Source organism: Panthera uncia, chromosome D4 (genome assembly GCF_023721935.1).
Source record: "Panthera uncia isolate 11264 chromosome D4, Puncia_PCG_1.0, whole genome shotgun sequence".
Taxonomy (NCBI): Eukaryota; Metazoa; Chordata; class Mammalia; order Carnivora; family Felidae; genus Panthera; species Panthera uncia.
In genome coordinates, this window is record NC_064807.1 from 86,458,119 (window position 1) to 86,468,982 (window position 10,864).

The window sequence follows — 10,864 nt, forward strand, 5'->3', positions numbered from 1 at the left end:
TAATTGACAAAGTCCTTAATCTGCGCCGTTAACGAGATGCTATTGTGGCTTCTGACCGGGAGGCGCCCACACGGCCCGACGCCGCGTTGTCGGCGGGCCGCCCCCTCCCCAGGCCGCCGCGGGAGCCCCGCCGGCTGCCCCTCCCCCGCGCCTTTCTTTCATCCCTTCAGCTACCCCAGCTTCAGAGTAGACACCCCTATTTTCCGCCCCCCGCTTCTCCCCAGAGCTGTTTTCCGGCTCCCGGGGAGCCTTGGCCCGCCACGCTGTTCCCTGGCACCGTCTTCGTCTCTTCCCCACCGGCTGCCAGTCTGTCACCCCATCTTCGTCCCTCTCCCGGCCCCTCTCCAAGCCCCGCACAGGCAATGCAGGCGGCCTGGGGGTGGGGGCCGCGCCCAGCCTGCGCGGTGGCCGCGCCCTGAGCCCCGAAGCCCCCGGGACCCCGTGTCCCCCGTGCCGTCTGAGCGACTGTCACTCACCCACCAGCAGCTGGGTTCGCAACGCGCCAGCTGTTTGGCCGCAGCCTCCTCTGCCTCCCAGGGCTGCCGGCTGCCCCACCTGCAGCCCCACCCCGTTTGCGCCCCACGGGGAGGCTGCCTGGGTGGCTGGGGAGGATCCCACAGCACTGGCTGGGGGGCGCGGGACCTGTGTGGAGTCCAGGCTCTTTCCGGATCACACCCTTCTTCCCCTCCGCCCCCTTCCCTGTGGGTTAAAGGAATTGGCAGGTGACCGAGGGGGCCATCTGGCTTGCTCAGAGGGGTGTGGTGGAAAGCACAGAGCCCTGGCTGTGTGGCCTGGGGCAAGCTACTGCGCCTCTCTGAGCCTCAGTTTCCCCATGTGTACCAAAAGATTAACAGCACCCTCTTTGGAAGGGCTCATTGCGAAATTCTAAGAGAGGGCTCCTTGAGTCACCGGAGCAGATTTCAAACTTTCCAGCTACGACCTTGGGCAGATTTCCTGTCGTCTGTAGCCTTGGTTTCCTCATGGAAAGAAATCAGGACCTCCCCCTTCTTGGTGGGGGAATTGTGAAGTTTGCAGGCACACGCCTGGGACTGCAAGTCTGTGGCACTGATTTGGGGAGAGGAGGTAAACTCCAGATGTGTCTACGTACAGACAAAAGAGCACCCTGCTGGGGAGGGGGAAACCCTGAACTGAGACTCTGAGAACAGGGTGGTGCGGAGGGTCAACCCAGGTTGGGAACGCGTGCTCTGAGGGGGCAGGGAAAGCATCCTGAAGAAGGAGAGGCGTGAGCCAGGCCTGGCAGGCCGGGATGTCTGGAGGCTGGGGAAGAAGGCATTACAGCAAAGGCAGAGAATGGACAGTGACAATAGGCCGTGCCGGCAGGTGCAAGCCGGAGGATGCTGGCTGGAGATCCGCTCCCAGGCCCGCGGGAGGACAGTTGGACAGGTGAGTGGGCGCCACCTAGCGGCGCCTCCTGGCACTGCTGGCTGCCCGTTGTCTCACCTGCTGGACAGCAGGCTCCTCGCTTTCCTGCCCTTGAGAGGGTGCAGTGAGGACGTGTGTCAAGGACGATCTTCGCCTACCCACCCCCTGGGCACCCCAGGAGAAGAATCAGGCCTGCTGCAGCTCTGGCATGAGCCTGCAGCCATTTGCTCAGTGCTTTACATGCTGTATTCACCTCACACACTTGGTGTCTCGGGGAGAGGGGAGGGCCACCCTCACTCAGTTGTTCATTGACCCCGAGATCCGCGTAAGAAAAATCGAAGTCGGCCCCACAGAGGGGACAGTGCCCTCACCCTTCCCTTTTGACAAGGCTGGTGTCCTCACAGCCCCAGGGAAGATCGCAGGTGTTCCCAACTGGCCGGCGTGGGATCAAGGCTATCTGGGGACCAGCCAGGACCTCAGGAGAGCGGGAACCTGGGAACCCAGGGTGCTTGGCTTAGACCCAAGGCTACCCCGGCATCCCTGCCCCCTCCTTGTGCATCCACTTACCCTCCTCCTCCCTCTGGCTCGCCAATTCTACATGTTCCTACTTTTTTTTTTTTTTTTTTTTTTGCCCGTGGCCACCTGGATGTGATGGCCCCACGAACAGAAAGCTCCTGTCTGGCATTTTTAGTTTAAATTCCGGAGAGAAAGGCTGTGATCCATCCTGCTCCTCATTTGGAGCCAGGACATGTCAACTGTGGATTACCAGCTGGCCAATAACAGCTGCCCTCTGTCAGGTGCCCACCATAATCTGATGGGGGGCAATGAGCATAGGGGACCTGATGCAGGGCACCTCCCTTAGCAGGGAGTGGGGACAGGGCGGTGAGTCATGATGCCGGCTTTGGAGGAATGGACAGGAAGAGAACCGATGAAGGAGATAAGAAAGTGACCAGGATCGTTGGGTGACGGCATTCAGGGTGTTGGCCTTCAGACTGGCTGCGATCCGTTGAACATCATCCCCACACCGGGCTCTGTGCTGGACCCACTGCCACCCTCAGACACGGGAGCTTTTGCAATCCCCATTTCATGGATGAGAAAACCGAGTCAGGGAAGTTACATAAGATGATATAATGAATAACTGCCATTCAGTAAGCGTGTCGCCTGTGCTTAATGAATGAGTCCCAGTCATTAACAGTATACCTTATTTCATGTAATCCTCACCAAAAACCGACACCCCCATTTTACAGATGAGGCATCTGGAGCTCAGAGAGGTTAAGTAACTTGGTCAAGATCACCCAGCAACCGATGGGGCCAGAACTGGAACCCAGATCTCCGCCCTGCTCTGTCACTAGCTTCCGTCCTCTTCGTCATCTGGAGCTGGCCTGAGACATCCAGCGACGTCTCAGCAGCGGCTCTGCAGACGTGGGCGGAATGTCAAATGGGCTTGGCTCCGTGGGGCCTGGGGGCTTGCCTGGCCGGGAGGTCGGGACCCCTGGCCCTCATCCGCCCAGCCTCTGCCCCTCGCTTGCCGAGGGCACCGGGATCTTGCCGTAAAGCTGTTTCAACTTAACTCTGACAGTCACATTTATCATTAAAAATAAATTTATCTTGGCTTCCCGTGGCATGGAAAGCTACTGTGCAGTGATTCAATGGGCTTGTCACCCCTCTCGGTTAGGCACGGGGAGCTGAACACCTGGATGGTCTCCAACACTGTCTCCTCATTTTCTGCGGCTGGAGCCAGAAAGGTACAGTGGGCTGACATTTAATTTAGAATCCAACATACCTTGACATAAACCTATAATACAAAGGCGGGGGCGGGGGTGGGGGCCGCCAAGCCCGGCGGGGGGGGGGGGGGGGGGGGGGGGGAGGGGAGTCCAAGTGACAGGGTGGATTTCTTTCTTTCTTTTTATTTTTTATGCTTTGTCAACACGGAGTGGTGATGACAGTCTAGAGGCCGCCATCAAAGGCGAAAATTAGCATGGAGTGGACGTGTGTGCGTGTGTGTGTGTGTGTGCGTTTTTGCCGTGGTGTGCTGGGAGGGGGCGGTGTGGGGCTGCGCCCCGAGTCCGCCGGGGTGCCGCGTGCGGTAGCCCGCAGCGCGTCCGTCGGGTGTAACCAGAGAAAGACGAGCCGAAGCCAGGTCCTCGGGGCTAGGACCGGAGCGCAGGAACAGGATAACTTGGTCATTCCGGGCAGGACGGCACCTGCCCATTGATCTCTGTGGCCCCAGCCCTTCCCATAGGTCCTCTGACACACAGTCAGTGCTCAATAAATACAGAGCAGCCAAGGACGATGTCATTTTAAAAGCCAGAAGCAGAGGTCTGGTTTTTTTCTGCAGGGGAACATCCTAGTAGACTATTTGGGTGCGAAAAGCTGAGGCTCAAGGCTGGCCGGGGAGGGGCGGGCAGGACACAGGAGGGAAGCAAGAAACCCAGGAGAAGCACGGTTTTGCAAAAGCAGCTGGACAGGGAAGGGCCGGGGAGGGGTAGGGGGGGAGAGGGAAGAGAGGCCACACGGGGGCCTGGGAAGCACAGCCCTGACGCAGGGGTGCGTATGCTCTTGCTGAGAGTAGCTTTCCCATCTGTTACCCTCAGGGCTCTGCTCAACCGCCTTGTGTCCGGGGCGTTCGGGGGGAAACGGAAGGAATGGCTGCCATCCCATGCCAAGGTCAGCGCAAGGCAGAGTGAAGGGTCAGGCTGTCGGAGGGGAGGACGGGGATGCCGTAGAGGTCCAGAATGCAGCCCAAGGAGGAAATCCGACCAGCGGGTGACCAGAGCTTGAGCCATTTCGGTTTTCATTTTCGAGCACTCACAGTAGCCACCGTTTTCCGGAAGGCCTACCCCGTGCCAGGCACCCTGCGGGCCGCTCACCCTTCCTCATTGGGTTTCCTCGCAAGAGCCTAAGAGGCAGCTGCTGCTTCTTGTCCGCACTGGACAGATACAGAAACAATGGGAGTACGTGAAGGTCGCGTACCTTGCTCAAGGTTCTACGTCTCGTGAACCCCACGTCTTGAATTTGAGCTGTGCCGCCTGACCCCGCTTCTCCAGAACCCTCGGCGGCGGAATGCGGGGACCCCTGCGCACCTCACGCTCAGGTGACAAATGTTTATACCGAATGAAAGGAACCGGGTGCGGAAAGCAAAAATCTTGTAAGTCCGGATGCAACAGTGGCCCCGTCCCAACTACAAGTGGCCTCACTTTTGAAAATGGCGTGCCTTACTTTACCATCTCTTTTCTGTGCCGGTGACTATAAGGTACCGTGTACCTCGATGTCCCCGGAGCGCTAACCCCGGGGAAATAATAGTCGTCCCTGCTGCCAGCTTCGTCACGGTGCCGTGTTTCCCGGCGTGTTTTGTAATTTTGGATTGTGTGCGTCCTCTTTGTCAGAGCTTTATCGGTGGGAATCCGGGGTGTCCTGGGCCGCGAGTTTGTCCTTCCCCAGATCTGCTTTTCTTCCCGGGAGGCATCCGAAGCCACTTCGAACCCAGGGCCACGTTAAGCCCTCATCTTGCACGTAGAATAAATTCAAACCACGTCTTCATGAGAACGGGCCTGCGGGTGTTCGTTTATAGCAGAAACTTTTCTGTCCGCTTCCCTTTCTGCTACAGATGGAGTTTTTCCTTCTCTGCCCATCTCCACCCAGATTCCCTGCCCTGGCTTTAAAAAAAAAATTTTTTTTTAAGATTTTATTTTAAGTAATCTCTACACCCAATGTGGGGCTCAAACTTACAACCCCGACATCAAGAGTCGCACGTTCTCCAGACGGAGCCAGCCGGGCGCCCCTTCCCTGCCCCCCCCCTTTTTGTTTCTGACCTCTGTTCATTTCCTTCTTTTTTTACCTATTTTTCTCGTCTTAACTTTATTATTTTCATTTTTTTAATGCTTATTCATTTTTGAGAGACAGAGAGAGAGAAACAGAGCGTGAGCGTGGGAGAGAGAGAGACAGGGAGACACAGAATCCAAAGCAGGCTGCAGGCTCCAGGCTCCGAGCTGTCAGCACAGAGCCCAACGGGGGGCTCGATCCCACAAACCGTGAGATCATGCCCTGAGCTGCAGTCAGAGGCTTAACCGACTGAGCGCCACCCAGGCGCCCCTCTTTTCTCAGCTTTAAAAAAAGACAAAGTCTGGGGCGCCCGGGTGGCTCAGTCGGTTAAGCAGCCGACTTCGGCTCAGGTCACGATCTCGCGGTCCGTGAGTTCGAGCCCCACGTCGGGCTCTGTGCTGACAGCTCGGAGCCTGGAGCCTGTTTCAGATTCTGTGTCTCCCTCTCTCTGACCCTCCCCCGTTCATGCTCTGTCTCTCTCTGTCTCAAAAATAAATAAACGTTAATTTTTTTTTTTTTTAAAAGACAAAGTCTAACATACGTTCAATAAAAGGCACAGATCTTAGAGGTAGGGTTTAGATGACCATTTCCACCTCCCCAGAAAGTTCCCGCGGGCCCCTTTCCCGGTCACACGCGGCCGCCCGGAGGTGCCCCCAGTCGTGATTTCTATAAGAACTTCGTTTTGCCTTTCCTCGATGGCCCGGCCACGGTGTGTTTAGCCACCTTCCTGTTGATGGACGTTCGGGCTGCTGCGAACGGGGCTGCTGTGCCCATTTGCACGTGCGTCCCGCCCCCGCTGTCGTTCATGGGCTCTGGGGACGTGCACGGTGGCCCGGCGGGTGTCCTTCTTCCCCCTCGGGCCTGCCAGAGGGCCCGTCCTAAGGCTGTGGCAGGAGAGCCGCTGGGCTGTCACCCGCGCCTCCGAGGAAGCTGGCGTCTCGGCCAAACCTCGTGTGTCCGTGTCAGGATGTCAGCGTGTGCCGGGGCGCGTCGATCACCGTTCCGTCTCCCCAGCCACCCGCCCCGCCCGACTGGCCGCGCCGCCCGGCACCGACTACCGGAGGGCTGGTGCCTTAGAAAACACAGCCAAATGGCTCCCAACGAGGCCGTGTCATCGGACGCTCCCGCTAGCGGTGCGAGGGTAGAACGAAGTCAGAGCCTGAATCTCCGTGAGAACAGGCCTGTGGTCATTCGCCTGTGGGGAAGCGTCTCCTTGTCACCCTCGCACCCTCCTCATCATCGGCCTCACTCACGCGCAGGTGGATTTCTGCCCGGGGTGCCGGCTCACTGGGGGTGCAGCTGGCTCTGTGCTGGGTTCCAGCTCCCCCGGAGCCCAAGGCCTTGGGGGTGTGAGGGCCCGGGTGCCCCATCTCACGCTCCAGGTCTCGTCTGGAGAGGCAGGGGAGGCAGGGGACCGTCCAGCAGGCGGACAGGCCTCGGGTCGCTCTCTACCTGCACTCTGCCCGGGAAAACACACCCCAAGCCCCGGAAGGTTGCTGACCGCCCGCGGTGGGCCCAACGCTCGAGAGCTGCGGTTCCTGTGGGGTCTGTGCCCCCTTCCGGAGCCCTACCCGAAAGCTTCCCTGACCAGAGAGAGCTCCCGCTCTCACCTCCCACATCCAATCCGCAGGCAAGTTCTTTCCACAAATATTTACGGAGCACCTGCCGCGTAGAGCTTAATTCCAGCGAACGAACCAGATACATTCAAATGGAGATACGCGCTCTAAGAAAATAAGACAGGGTGCTGCCATATAGAGTGGCTGGGGTGGCTGGGGAGGAGCTGGTGTTTGAAGGAGCCTATCGTGGAAGGTCTGAGGGAGAGCTCTCCGGGGAGCGGGGACAGCAGGTGCAAAGGCCCTGAGGCAGAAAAGAGACTGGCATGTTAAACCCTGACAGCAGGCCTTGTGGTTGGAGCCCAGGGCAGTGATGAGGTCAGAGAGGGAAGGAGGGCTGGACGATACGGGGCCGGGAATGGGTTTGGGTTTTATACTGGTCACAACAGGAGACCGTCAGAGGGTGGTAGGTGGGGGCGCGGTGTTTCTGCAAGTTCATCTTTGGCTGCCATGTCGAGGCTGGGCTCCAGGAGGGTCTGGTGGGACGGCAGGGGCCAGTGAGAAGGTTGCTTGCTCTCCCCTCTGGTGAGGGCCGGAGGCAGCTCGGACTGGGGCGTTGGCGGCGGAAAGAGTGGACAGATATGGGACAAGTGGTGGAGGTACGGTCACGGGCCGGCTGACAGAGTGGATGTGCCCAGCAAGATGAAGAGAGAGCAAGGGTGATGCCAAGGTCAGGGGTCCGAGGCACAAGCAGGCTGGTATGGGAATACCCGAGATACGGGAATCCGGGGGAAGAAGCACGCAGGTGCGGGCTGGGATCAGGAGTTCTGTTCTGAACGCGTTACGTTTCAGACACCTGCCGGGCCTCCCAGAAGGGCATGGCATGGGCATCGAACACCCGAGTCTGGAGTGCCAGGGAGAGGTGGCTCGAACTCACCAGGCTGGAGCTGTCCACTCTGAGCCATGAGACCAGACGATCCCCGGTGGCCGGTGGGATCTGGGGACCTGGGATTACTGCTTCCAATTCCTCCCTCCCTGTTAGAGAATTACCCGTATCTGCACCCTCTGCCTGGTGACGCTCCTGTGCCTCCCACCCCGCTGATGTTGGACTTGGCCATGTGACTTGCTTCAGCTACCGGACTATGTGCAAACGTGCGGAACAGCCAGCGTTCTGAGCCTAGAGCTTAAGAGACCCCTTCCTGCACTTCCTTCTCTTGGGACCATGAGAGGAATAGGCCTGGGAAGACAGGTACCAGAAGGTTGGGAGACGCGTGGCAGAGGCCTGAACCTGGCAGAGCCACGAGCCGGAAAATACACGCCACGGTGGTAAGTCCCTGAGTGCCGGGAGTGGGTATTACGCAGCAGTATTTCAGCCGTAGCTGACTGATACGCAGAGCAGAGGCGAGGCCCTCTGGGAAGGAGGATGGGGGCATGCTTGAGGGCTTGGTGCAGGGTAGGCACTCGGCAAACTCTACCTACATTTGCCACAAACCGGTGTCGTGGGCGCAGTCGGATCTCTGCCCACAGGGGCACTCAGCGCCCACAGTTCCAGAAGGTGCCAGACCCACGGCCCTCGGCCAGCGAGGAGGGGGTTGGGCGGGTAGAGGATGAAATGTCCCTGTGATGGCTGGCTTCCCTCCCTGCGTCACCTTCTCACGCCCCTTGTAGCTCACCCTGGGGTGATCGCCGCCGGATAAGCCGCTTGTGTTTACGTCCCTGCTCCTTGGGGAACCACCGTTAGTGGCCAGGTGCTGGGTACGCGTCCCCCATTTCTTCTCACGACCATGCGGCAGGTTCTCGGGTGACCTGTGGCTTTGTAGCAGCTCTATGACGTGCCACACGCTGGCCATGGTAAGTGCGCTGACGGAGGTGACAGGAGCGTCTGAGCCCCAGTGACCAGGGCTTGCCCTCGACCTAGAGAAGGGCCTCGGGCTAAAGTCAGGTTTTACCAGACGGAGGTTTCATATGCATGTTTCTTTCTCTTTTTTTAAATGTTTATTTATTCTGGGGAGAAAGAGAGAGTACAAGCAGGGGTGGGGCAGAGACGGGGGGAGACACAGAACACGAGGCAAGCTCCAGGCTCTGAGCGGTCAGCACAGGGCCCGAGGTGGGGCTCGAACTCCGCCAGATCATGACCTGAGCCGCAGTCGGACGCCCAACCGACTGGGCCACCCGGGCGCCCCTGTATGCACATTTTACAGCCTGACTGTGAAGATTTCCCATTTCCCAAAAATTCAAAACTCACCTTTACGGTTAGGCGTATTTAACGATGATCTTAGGTGATATGTACAGAAGGCGATCTACGTGCCAGGTGCTGACCTTGGCATGCTGCGTGTGCTAACCGTCTGACCCATACAGGGACTGGCAGCTGAGTCCTATCACTCTCCCCACTTATAGAAGAGGAAACTGAGGCACAGCGTGGTAATACAACTATAGACTGGAGATTTAGGCCCGGGTCGTCGGACTCCAGAGTCGGGGTTGGGGGACATGGTGTTTGTAAGCCCCCCCTTAGTTTTGGACGTGTATTTCTATTTTCTAGTTGCTGTAAACCACACACAGCAAGCAGCCTCGCCCTCCATCACCATTGGGCCTCACTAATTACTTCCTTAGGGTGGATTCCCAGGAAGAGAATTATGGGGTCAGAGGGCAGAACTGTCTTTAAGACTCCTCATCCCCCGGGGCCCCGCTCTGGCCTTGCTTCCGGACTCTCTCGCCTCCTTTCCCACACTGTCTTGGGCCAGGAGTCAGGGGGAAACATTCACCTTGGCCTCTCTCTGCCCAGCCCCCAGCTGCCCGAGTCTGCACCTGACCTCCCGGGTCCTGTCCTGTGTGCCTGCAGAGGACGTCTGAGCTTCCTTCCAGAAAGGACGGGGGAGGAGGATCTTACTGGAGGAGATGGGGTTGCTCCTGACACAGAGTAGGGACTTGGCTATGATGAATGAATGAGTGAGTGAATGAATGAATGAATGAGTGAACGAGTGAACAAGTCCCCTGGCCCGCCTGGATAGATTTCCAGGTGCGGAGCCCTTATAAAGCAGCCCCCCTGGACTCTGGCGTCCACAGGGGCTCCGCGTGCCTCCAGGCAGCTCCCCACTTGCTGGGGGCAGAAAGGAAGGGATCGTGCAGACACGACCCCCTCAATCTGCAACCAACGCTCTACAGCTAGCCCTGGGCCCATCCCCTCGGACACACCTTCCCTGACAGGTGCTTTTTGTACTGGGACAGGTGGTCCAGCCGGGCACCTTGGCTGAAACCAGGCCCCCTGCCCGGGTTGCCTCACAACTCGATTTTCTAGCCTGAACAAAAAAGGGAACAAAAATACTGCAGCGGTTATCGATTGCTGCATTACAAATCGCCCCCAAACGAAACAAACATTTATCGTCTCACACGGCTTACGAGGGGCAGGACTGCAGAAGCAGCTCAGCTGGTGGGTCCCTCAGAGGGGGGCAGTCAAGACAGGGGCCTGGGGCTGCATCAACTGAAGGTTCCACTGGGGCTGGAGGCCCGCTTCCAAGATGGCGCCCTCCCAGGGCTGTTGGGCGGGAGGCCTCCGTTCCTCGGCCACGGCCCCCTCTCTAGGGTGGCTTGAGCGTCCTTACAAGATGGCCACTGGCTCCCTCCAAGGCGGGGACCCAAGAGGGCAAGGGAAGCCAGGATACCTTCTACGGCCTACTCTTGGGAAGCCCCACTCACCATCTCGCACACACTCCGTTCGTTAGAAGTGAGCCCCTCCGTGCCGTCCACACGCAAGGGCCGGGGAATTAGGTCGCCCTGAGAGAGGAGCCGAGGTTTGTAAAAGCTGCCACAGGCGCCTGACGGGGTGCTGAAGCTCATGGAGACGGTCCGACGGGCACCGGGCCTGGGCACCAACTCAACCTGCCAAGACTCGGTCTGTGGCGACTTGGTTGTATCACCATTCGCCAAACCCAGCACCCAGCCTTGCTACAGTTACCCAGCCCCCAGCACCCATCTACCCCAAACGGCACCGTCAGCATGGGCTCCCCAAATGCTGCCTCTCTCGTTTCCCCCCTTGCCCCCCCCCCCGCCAGGCAGCCAGGGCTCCCCATTTTCAACAGGATAAAACCCAAAGTCCTGCTTAGCAGTCG